Raw genomic sequence first — 12,053 nt, 5'->3', positions numbered from 1 at the left:
ATTGTAGAGGAAAAGTAGTCACCGACTGCTGGTGTGAGGGATGTGTCTGTGTGATGGAGGAATATGCGATAGATAACAGATAGATAGATAGATAGATAGATAGATAGATAGATAGATAGATAATAGATAAATAGATAGATGATAGATAACAGATAGATAGATAGATAGATAGATAGATAGATAGATAGATAGATAGATAGATAGATAGATAGATAATAGATAGATGATAGATAGATAGATAATATATGATATATAGATAATAGATGATAGATAGATAAATAGATAGATGATAGATAGATAATATATGATATATAGATAATAGATGATAGATAGATAGATAGATAATAGATAGATAGATAATATATAATAGATAGATAATAGATAGATAGATAATTATGTGCAATTATTTAAACCCCATTTATCAGTGACATCACTTTCTCTTCTTTAACTTTTTCTCTATGTCAACAATAAGGAACAATGTGTGTCAGCCATATTCTATCTATCATCTTTCTATTTCTGTTCTTCATTTCTCTTTCCTTTCTTCCTTCTTTCTCCTAATCTATCTAGTATTGATCAATGTATTTCTCAACTTTCAAGTTTTTCTCTGTCTATTCTATTTATTTCTTTATTTCTATAGATTTATCCATCAATTAATCTTCTATTATCTATCTATCTATTATCTATCTATCTATTATACGTTTATCAATCTATTATCTATCTATTATCTATCATCTCTCTTTATCTATCTATTATCTATCTATCATCTATATCTATCTATTATCTATCTATTATCTATCTATTATCTATATCTATTATCTATCTATTATCTATCTATCTATAATCTTTATATCTATCTATTATCTATCTATCTATCTATCTATCTATCTATCTATCTATCTATCTATCTATCTATCTATCTATCTGTCTCAGGGTTAATCCCAGGCCTTCCTGTTGTGTGACATTATGTCTATGACATTATTCCATGGCACAAGTCTGGGACAATGACAAGTAGCAGAGTACTAGACGGAAGAATGTGTATATCCGCAGGCCGGGCCTCTCTGCTATTTGCAGAGTCAGCTCCTGCTCTACGTTACTGCGGCCAGGACGGTCTTCTCCATACATCCTTTTCTCCTTCTCATCCTTCAGATGATGCTTTCTTGGTGAGAGATGCTAGGACTAATATTTTGGGTCTGGACCGGTTTAGGCCTGGTATATAGATATTTCTGATTTTCTATGGTTGTGTAGATGTATAATATCAGACTCGATACCATACAGTCACATTCCCATATAGGTCCACATGGTGGTCTCGGGTTACCAGCTGTAAACTCCTTCATCCTCTCTCATACTACAGCTATAGCCCCATCCGCAAGTTTATAATGGACCCCTCTGATCAGTTATAATGGCCGGAAGCCACTGACGGAAGCAGCACAACAAGGCCCCCATTATAATCAATGGTCTCTGTAATGCTGTCTGTAAGTCACAATGGGGGGCTTTGTCCGCAAAGCTGAGACCTCTTCTGTACCCGGCTATAGGTCCCATAATAGATAGTGAGTCCCAAGGGGGAATCCTATATATTAGCTAGAACTTTTATCCATCTATCTATTATATATCTATTATATCTAGCTATATTTTGTGAAGTATTCACCCCCTTGGTTTTTTACCTATTTTATTACATTTCAACTTGTGTATAAATATTTTTGTAATCCGATTTGTGTGAGATGCATCAGCACTAAATACCATATATACTCGAGTATAAGGTGAGATTTTCAGCCCATTTTTTTAGGCTGAAAGTGCCGCTCTCGGCTTATACTCGAGTCATTGTCCCAGGGGGTCGGCGGGAGGGAGGTATGCTGCAGGAGTTGCGGCTGTCACATCATACCCCCTCCTGGCGCGATCTCTGCACTTCCCTGCTTCTCAGATGGTCTCTGGCGCCGGCAGCTCTTCCTCTGTTCATCGGTCACGTGGTACCGCTCATTAATGAATATGGACACGAGTCCACTCCCATAGGGGTGGAGCACATATTCATTACTTTAATGAGCGGTACCATGTGACCGCTGAACACAGGAAGAGCTGCCGGCGCCAGAGACTATCGGAGAAGCAAAGACTGTGCCAGGATGGGGTGAGTATGACGTGGAAGGGTGAGCCATGCGATATTCACCTGTCCCCGTTCCATCGCCGGGCTCTATCTTCCGCGTCCTCTGGCTGTGATGTTCAGGTCAGAGGGCGCGAGACGCGGAAGACACAGCGGCGCTCGGCAGTGGAACGGGGACAGATGAATATCGCAAGTGCCAGGGGCCCCACCTGCTCAGGACACCGGCGCCTCTCCCCCAGCGATGAGAGGTGAGTATGTTATTTTTTTTTTAATCACAGCAGCAGCAGCATATGGGGCATATTGTTCTATGGAGCATCTTATGGAGCCATCAACCTTTCTGGAGCATTATATGGGGTATATTATGCTATGGAGCATCTTATGGAGCCATCAACCTTTCTGGAGCATTATATGGGGTATATTATTCTATGGAGCATCTTATGGAGCCATCAACCTTTATGGAGCATTATATGGGGTATATTATTCTATGGAGCATCTTATGGGGCCATCAACCTTTCTGGAGCATTATATGGGACATATTTTAATATGGAGCATCTTATGGGGCCATTATTAACCTTTGTGCAGCATTATATGGGGCATATTTTTTGTATGGAGCATCTTATGGGGCCCATCATGAACTTTATGGAGCATTATATGGGGCATATTTTGTATGGAGCACCTTATGGGGCCCATCATGAACTGTATGGAGCATTATATGGGGCTCCTGATTCAATATGGATATTCAAAAACATTTAACCTACTGATGTCTCAATTAATTTTACTTTTATTGGTATCTATTTTTATTTTCGAAATTTACCAGTAGCTGCTGCATTTCCCACCCTAGGCTTATACTCGAGTCATTAAGTTTTCTCAGTTTTTTTGTGGCAAAATTAGGGGTCTCGGCTTATACTCGTGTCGGCTTATACTCGAGTATATACGGTAGTCTAAGTTGGTCAAGTGAAGTGAGAAAAATATAGGCATGAATTAAATTTATGGGATCAAATAACAAAAAATTTGAATATGCATAAGTATTCACTCCTTTTGAAATAAAGCCCCTAAAATTTTCTTGGGCGAGCAATTCCCTTCATAAGTCCCATGCTTAGTGACAGGACATTCCCTGTGTGCAATCTAAGTGTCATATGTCTATCAGTACATAATCTTTACCATTTCTGAAAGGCCACAGCGGCTGCAGCACCAATAACAAGAGGCACCACTGACCAAACACCATCAAGAAGACCAAGGAGATCTTCAAACAACACCTTGAAGACCAAGGAGATCTACAAACACCACAATGAAGACCAAGGAGATCTCCAAACAACACCATAAAGACCAAGGAGATCTCCATACAACACCATGAAGGCTAAGGAGATCTCCATACACACCATGAAGTCCAAAGGGATCTCCAAGCATCACTATGAAGACCAAGGAGGTCTCTAAACACCACAATGAAGACCAAAGAGATCTTCAGACAACACCATGAAGACCAAGGAGATCTCCAAACAAGTCAAGGACAAAGTTGTTGAGAAGTACAAGTCAGGGTTGGGTTATAAAACAATATCCCAATCTCTGATGATTCCCTGGAGCACCATCACATCCATTATCATCAAATGGAAAGAACATGGTACCACAACAAACCTGCCAAGAAAAGGCCACCCACCAAAACTCTCAGCCCGAGCAAGGAGGGCATTAATCAGAGAGGCAGCACATAGACCAAAAGTAACCCTGCAGGAGCTGCAGAGTTTCCAAGCAGAGACTGAAGTATCAGTCCATGCAACCACAATAAGCCATATACTCCATAGATGAGGCCTTTATGGAGGAGTTGGCAGAAAAAAAGCCTTTACTTACGCACAAAAATTGTAAGGCTCATTTTGAGTTTGCCAAACCAACACAGCTTATCACCCCAAGAACACCATCCCCACAGTAAAACGTGGTGGCAACATTATGCTGTGAGGGTATTTTTCGGCAGCAAGGACAGGAAAAATGGTTTGAGTCGAAGGGAAGATGTATGGTGCGAAATACAGGGATATTTTTTAGCAAAACTTGTTTCTGTCAGTGATATGAGACTGGGATGGAGGTTCATCTTCCTACAAGACTACAAGACAATGACCCAAAACATACTGCTAAAGCAACACTCAAGTGGTTTAAGGGGAAACGTTTGGAGTGACCTGGTCAAAGCCCAGACCTTAATCCAATTGAGAATCTGTGGTCAGAGACTTATCCAAAATGATTTGCAGCTGTAATTACCAAAAAAGGAGGCTCTACAAAGTACTGACTTTAGGGGGTGAATAGTTATGCACACTGAAGGTTTCCGCTATTTTTTCCTAACAGTTGTAGACATGTTCTTTACATGAACTGATGCAAATCTACGTATTTATCTATCCCTTTTGGAGCTACTATTTTGTGTACAATACATAAAAAATTCAGCCTCTTCTACGTCTTTCTGCAGCTTTTTTCCATTATTCTAGCAGATAATTCTCTTTAGTCGTTTCCTTCTTCAGTTGTTTTGTCTTCCAGAAAAAAAAAAAAAATATTGCTGTTTATACTGGAGTGGATTTGGCTGGGACATCGGGTAAACTGAGCATCGACCTCAGCCCGCGGGATCAGTGGAAGGTCACTGGCATTGTGTGTGTGTGAGCTTGGATTATCAGGTCCTGCTGCACCGCATCACAACAGGGGCCACGAATGCCAATCCCAGATAATGGATCCTATGGGCCCTGGGTAAATTATTAACCTAGAGCCCAGTTATGGGCCCCTAAGGTCCACAGCAAGGCTGCTTTCGTGTAATACTTGCTGCAGAGTGCAGGCTGCATTTTATTTATGCGCGGAGGAGGGGGGAATCAGCATCTTTCCTGCAGCTTCCCCTCGTATTTTATTATACAGAAAAAAACAAAGAGTTATCCCATTATGACATCTCCCACCAATAATTCAGATATGGGACTGTGACGACACAGCATTTAATCTTAATTATCCGGACGTAAATTCAGTAGGCCAGGAGGCATACGTTATTTTCTTTATGTTGACTTTTAAATTTATGTGTCGTTCTTTGGTTGGTCAAGAAGCAATGACTATTGTTTGTAGGAGTCTGGATGTTGATGTTTAAGTTGCTGTTTGTTGTAAGACAGAGGCGCAGGGTCATTGAACAATTAGTGGTTGATAATAATATGTTGATATGTTGATTGACCATTGTGCTGAACACTGTGGCTTGTTGACCTGCAAAACAGAGAAGGACAAACTATGCGTAGTGATTAAATACTCAAACAATGCAAGTTAATCTCATCACACCTTCCTCTTGATCTCTGTATGATGGCTTGAAGGACAACAGTTATGAACTATATAAAGGTTATATGCCTCTGTAACAAGACATTCAAAGAACCAGAGACTCTTTACAAATAGATAGCCAGGAAAACTCTGTAAGACAGCAGCCAGGACATCATGGCTCCTTCACAAGAGAAACAGCTTTGACATTCTACAGGATGCCAGCTTAGGGGACCACGACCCCCAGCTGAAAGAATGCAGATCTGCTCAATTGACCATCCCTGAACCCATGGATATGTTTGGAGAAGCCAAGGCTTGGACCTACCGGTCACCTGAGCCCCATGGATACTTTTGGGGAAGCCAGGACTGGGACCCACCAGTCACCTGGCTCCATGGAGATGTTCAGAGAAGCCAGGTTGTGACCCTCTGGTCACCTGGCCTCGTACCTCAATGGACTGTCAGCACAGGGACCTGTTTAAAGCCCTTAAAACCACCTCAAAAAGACTGAGCATGGACCTGTCCCAATCAGTTAATCACTAGTGGGTCATTAATTAAATTACCAACTGGGCAATCTTTGACTATTTGCTCTAGCATTTTAAATCACAGTAATATGTTGCCCTCATCCACTCTCACTTGGACTATTGTAATGCTCTATTAATTGGCCTCCCCCTCACTTGACTTTCCCCTCTCCAGTCCATCCTTAATGCCGCAGCCAGGGTCATCCATCTGGCTAATCGTTACTCGGACACGTCCGCTCTTCGCCAGTCGCTGCACTGGTTGCACGTTTATTGTAGGATCCAATTCAAACTGCTTGTTCTCACCCACAAATCTCTCCACAGTGCGGCACCCCCCTACATCTCCTCACTCATTTCTGTTTATCAACCTACCCGCTGGATACGCTCTACAAATGACTTTCGACTAACCTCTGCATTAATCCGTACCTCCCACTTCACTTCCGGCTCCAAGACTTATCTCGCATTGCGCCAATCCTCTGGAATGCTCTACCCCAAAAATTAGGACCATTCACAACTTGCACAGTTTTATGAGCTCTCTCAAAACACATTTGTTGAGAGTGGCCTATTAAGGTCCCTAATCAAAGTCCGTGGACGTGTAGCCCATTCACTATCTGAGAATAGCCCTCCATCAAACTCCACCGCACCCAACTGCACCACAAATACTGTCTGGTGACCAACTCATGCCGCCTTCATCTATCCCCCACTCCCTCAAGATGGCTAGACCATAATTGTAAATAAACCCCTGTACTTTGTGTCTCCCCCCACCTCATTGTAGATTGTAAGCTCTCACGGGCAGGGTCGTCTTATTTTGCTTTAAATATTGTATTACCTTTAATGTTGTAACTTATGACTGTTGTATATGAACTGTTAAACTGTAAAGCGCTGCGGAATATGCTGGTGCTATATGAATAAAGATTATTATTATTATTATTATTATTAATAATACGACTAATGCTTTTAAATTACTTTCTTAAGTCCCTACATGTATTCAAGCTGTTTAAGAGCCGCAAATCATGCAGCTGCGTTGACATAAACTAAATCCCCGAGCACGCCAAAATACTCGGAGACCACCCGAGCATGCTCGGGAAAACCCGAGCAACGAATATACTCGCTCATCACTACTGGGGATCTGACTTGGGCTCCACACTGATTATCAGGTTACAGGAAGGTCAGCTATGAGAGGGTCTTCTCCCCAAGATGTGAAACTTTCTATACTCCTTTTTCGATTTGGTAGCAGGGCCTCGGAGCAATTATGCTTCCAAACCCAAAGGGCACTGGCACATGACCAGGATTTGTTGATTCTTGGCTGGTGTTAAAGAGATGGTTAATCTTAAATACAGAAAATGTATTTTAAGAATATGCAAAGGAGTCTTGTGTTATCATCTTAATCTCCCCGTGTCTAGTTTCACCAAACATTCCATTCGGCAAGTGGTCAGTTATTCCCGGAAAGCTGTCAAGACATTGGATGTTTTTGTCCTTTCAAGGATATATGGATCTGTTTTTATCCTCTTCACCAGAATAACCCCGACTGTTCTTGCCAAATCATTGTCAACCACGAAAATGTGCAGAACACCCCCCGCATTCTTCTTATCTTGTATCCCAGGACATAAGTGACAAGCCGTTGTATAATCCATGTCTTTGCCAATTATTATGTAACCTATACTCCTCGTGATTTTTGGGCTATAAAAGAGGGGCCATAAAGGTTACAATAAAGGTTAGAGTATATTTTGGAAAGACAACCTGTAGTCTGTCTCTCTGATTTATTTCTCCCAATTCTAGGTACCTATGAACAACGATACCCGAGGTTAGTTTGATTTGAGAGAAAATCTCGTCTTTGACACTGGATAGGAGATGGACAGTATTATAGCCGATCTAATCCTCAAAGAGAAGCTTACGTGAGCAAAGAGCACTAGACTTCACCTGTATCATAAACCAGCCATGTGTTACATGTTGTCTTACTCATGGAATGTCACAAGGCAAAAAAAAAATCACAAATCCAACCAACTAGACTAACCCAAGGTAAAAGAGTTGTCTACCCCTGACAGCTGCAACAACATTAGGCTGCTGGTGGTCGCGTCAGTGATCCCTAAGTGATCTACCAAATGTTTAGAAGAAAAAGCCTTTAACTATGAAGACATGTAGGTGTCACGCACAGTGTGGGAAGATTAAGCTCAACACTAAGGGATGAGGGGAAGCAAGCCCAAACGCTAGGGAATGGGGGAATGGAGACCCCTAGGCAGATCTAATAGTACCCTGCCTACCCTACCTTCCCTATATTAGTTCCACACCAATTGCCGAGCAAGAATCCTAAGCCCTGTATATCCCTAGATCTAGGCCCTGAATAGTGAATGGGGATGAGTACTGGTCAGTCCCCACTGTACACTAAAGACAAGAAGGGAGACAAACCAGATTGGAGAAACTTAACTTGAGCAGACTCCAGAGAGGTCACACCAAACGTCCTCCAAGAGCAGCAGAGAGGAAGTAAGCTGACTGTCATAGCTCCGAGCCTTCACAAGGAAAAATATGAATATCTATCACCAGCGACTCCCTGAAGCAGACTAGGAGTTTATAAACACCCAGGTCCAGGTGTGTCAATTAGAGATGGAGGGAGGTTGCCACCGGGTCCAAAAGTCAGAAGGAACAAGAAAGCTTCTGCAATGCCAAGCGCAGAGACCTTCTGCAGCCAGATGTAGAGAGACTGTCTTTCATCTGACACACCCGTGACAGTAGGTCTATGTAGGATCTGTATTCTGAAAACAAAAGAAAACTTTTAATTAAAACTTTTTGAAAAATGTCATTTTTTACATTTTTTTACATTCTTAGGTGCATTAGAGATTTAACCCAAAAAGTTCTAGGCCCCAATGTTAAAGCTGTCATGGGTGTCATGAATCCCCAATGGCTAGGGATAGCACAGGATAAGCAAAGTATAATAAATATCGGACGAGCTCTAGGGTGATGGAACCTGGGCTGACCGCTGCCCTACGCCTGACAAACGCAACTAGAGATAGCCAGGGAGCGTGCCTACGTTGGTTCTAGACGCCACGCACCAGCCTAAGAGCTAACTAGTACTGCAGAGAAAACAAAGACCTCACTTGCCTCCAGAGGAATTAACCCCAAAGATATAGTTGCCCCCCACATGTATTGACGGTGAAATGAGAGGAAGGCACATACATAGAGATGATGTATATAGCTTTAGCAAATAGAGGCCCGCTGAAAACTAGAAAGCAGAATGACACAAAAGGGGACTGAGCGGTCAGCAAAAAACCCTAATAAAAAAAACCATCCTGAGATTACAAGAACCCATGTGCCAACTCATGGCACATGGGGAGAACCTCAGTCCACTAGAGCAACCAGCTAACAAAGAGACATTCTAAGCAAGCTGGACAAAAAACCAAACAACTGAAAATCAGCACTTAGCTTATCCTGAAAGATCTGGGAGCAGGTAGGCAGGAACCAAACAGAGCACATCTGAACACATTGATAGCCGGCAAGGGAAATGACAGAGAGGCCAGGTAAAATAGGAAACACCCAGCCTCTGATGGACAGATGGAAACCAAAGGCCGCAACCCACCAAAGTCACCCAGTACCAGCAGTAACCACCAGAGGGAGCCCGCAAACAGAATCCACAACAGTACCCCCCCCTTGAGGAGGGGTCACCGAACCCTCACGAGAACCCCCAGGGCGATCAGGGTGAGCTCTATGGAAGGCGCGGACCAAATCAGTCACATGAACATCGGAGGCGACCACCCAGGAATTGTCCTCCTGACCATAACCCTTCCACTTAACCAAATACTGGAGTTTGCGTCTGGAAACACGAGAATCCAAGATCTTTTCAACAACATACTCCAATTCTCCCTCCACCAGCACCGGAGCAGGAGGCTCGACCGAAGGAACAACAGGCACCTCATACCTCCGCAACAACGACCGATGGAACACAATTTGAATAGCGAACGATGCTGGGAGATCCAAACGGAAAGATACAGGGTTAAGAATCTCCGAGATCCTATAAGGACCGATGAACCGAGGCTTGAACTTAGGAGAAGAGACCTTCATAGGGACAAAACGAGAAGACAACCACACCAAGTCCCCAACAAGAAGTCGGGGACCCACGCGGCGACGGCGATTAGCAAACTGCTGAGTCTTCTCCTGAGATAACTTCAAATTGTCCACCACCTGATTCCAAATGTGATGTAGCCTGTCCACCACCACGTCCACTCCAGGACAATCCGAAGACTCCACCTGACCAGAGGAAAAACGAGGATGAAACCCCGAATTACAAAAAAAAGGAGAGACCAACGTGGCCGAACTAGCCCGATTATTAAGAGCAAATTCGGCCAGTGGCAAAAAAGCAACCCAGTCATCCTGATCAGCAGAAACAAAACACCTCAAATAAGTTTCCAAGGTCTGATTAGTTCGCTCCGTCTGGCCATTCGTCTGAGGATGGAATGCAGACGAGAAAGACAAATCAATGCCCATCTTGGCACAAAACGTCCGCCAAAATCTAGACACAAACTGGGATCCCCTGTCAGAAACGATATTCTCCGGAATCCCATGCAAACGAACCACGTTCTGAAAAAACAAAGGAACCAACTCAGAGGAGGAGGGCAACTTAGGCAAGGGCACCAAATGAACCATCTTAGAAAAGCGGTCACACACAACCCAGATAACGGACATTTTCTGTGAAACTGGGAGATCAGAAATAAAATCCATGGAAATGTGCGTCCAAGGCCTCTTCGGGATGGGCAAGGATAACAACAACCCACTAGCCCGTGAACAGCAAGGCTTAGCTCGAGCACACACTTCACAAGACTGCACAAAGGTACGCACATCCCTAGACAAGGAAGGCCACCAAAAAGACCTGGCCACCAAGTCTCTTGTACCAAATATTCCAGGATGACCAGCCAACACAGAAGAATGGACCTCGGAGATGACTCTACTGGTCCAATCATCCGGAACAAACAGTCTTTCTGGTGGACATCGATCCGGTTTATCCACCTGAAACTCCTGCAATGCGCGTCGCAAGTCTGGGGATACGGCGGACAATATTACCCCATCCCTAAGGATACCAGCAGGCCCAGTGTCTCCAGGAGAGTCAGGCACAAAACTCCTGGAAAGAGCATCTGCCTTCACATTCTTTGAACCTGGCAGGTATGAAACCATGAAATTGAAACGAGAAAAAAATAACGACCAACGAGCCTGTCTAGGATTCAAACGCCTGGCAGACTCAAGGTAAATGAGATTCTTGTGATCAGTCAAGACCACCACGCGATGTTTAGCACCCTCAAGCCAATGACGCCACTCCTCAAATGCCCACTTCATGGCCAAAAGCTCCCGATTACCCACATCATAATTGCGCTCGGCGGGCGAGAATTTTCTAGAGAAGAAAGCACATGGCTTCATCACCGAGCCACCAGAACTTCTCTGTGACAAAACCGCCAGCGCTCCAATCTCGGAAGCATCAACCTCCACCTGGAAAGGAAGTGAAACATCTGGTTGACACAACACAGGAGCAGAAGAAAACCGGCGCTTAAGCTCCCGAAAGGCCTCCACGGCCGCAGGAGACCAATCAGCAACATCAGCACCCTTTTTAGTCAAATCAGTCAAAGGTTTAACAATACTGGAAAAATTAGCAATGAACCGACAATAAAAATTAGCAAACCCCAAGAACTTCTGAAGGCTCTTAACAGATGTAGGTTGTGTCCAGTCACAAATAGCCTGAACCTTAACGGGATCCATCTCAATAGTAGAAGGAGAGAAAATGTACCCCAAAAAAGAAATCTTCTGGACTCCGAAGAGACACTTTGAGCCCTTCACAAACAGAGAATTGGCCCGCAAAACCTGAAACACCTTCCTGACCTGTAGAACATGAGACTCCCAGTCATCAGAAAACACCAAAATATCATCCAAATACACAATCATAAACTTATCCAGATATTCACGGAAAATATTGTGCATAAAGGACTGAAAGACTGACGGAGCATTGGAGAGTCCAAAAGGCATTACCAAATACTCAAAATGGCCCTCAGGCGTATTAAATGCGGTTTTCCACTCATCACCCTGTTTTATCCGCACCAGATTATACGCACCACGAAGATCTATTTTAGTGAACCACCTAGCCCCCTTAATGCGAGCAAACAAATCAGTAAATAATGGCAATGGATACTGGTATTTGACTGTAATCTTATTCAGAAGGC

At 43.3% G+C, this 12,053-nt stretch overlaps 1 protein-coding gene and 1 long non-coding RNA gene across 10 annotated transcripts in view; one reads left to right on the top strand and one right to left on the bottom strand.

The window, feature by feature from the left end:
* Positions 1-12,053, top strand: part of BICD1 (BICD cargo adaptor 1) — a 240,982-nt gene that overhangs the window by 6,359 nt on the left and 222,570 nt on the right. The gene's annotated exons all lie outside the window — the stretch shown is intronic.
* LOC143776859 (uncharacterized) overlaps positions 1-12,053 on the bottom strand; it is an 87,641-nt gene that overhangs the window by 24,311 nt on the left and 51,277 nt on the right. The window lies entirely within an intron of this gene.

Source organism: Ranitomeya variabilis, chromosome 5 (genome assembly GCF_051348905.1).
Source record: "Ranitomeya variabilis isolate aRanVar5 chromosome 5, aRanVar5.hap1, whole genome shotgun sequence".
In the NCBI taxonomy this organism is placed as follows: domain Eukaryota; kingdom Metazoa; phylum Chordata; class Amphibia; order Anura; family Dendrobatidae; genus Ranitomeya; species Ranitomeya variabilis.
Note: the sequence above shows the minus strand (reverse complement) of the source record. Positions and strands in the feature narration are given on the sequence as shown.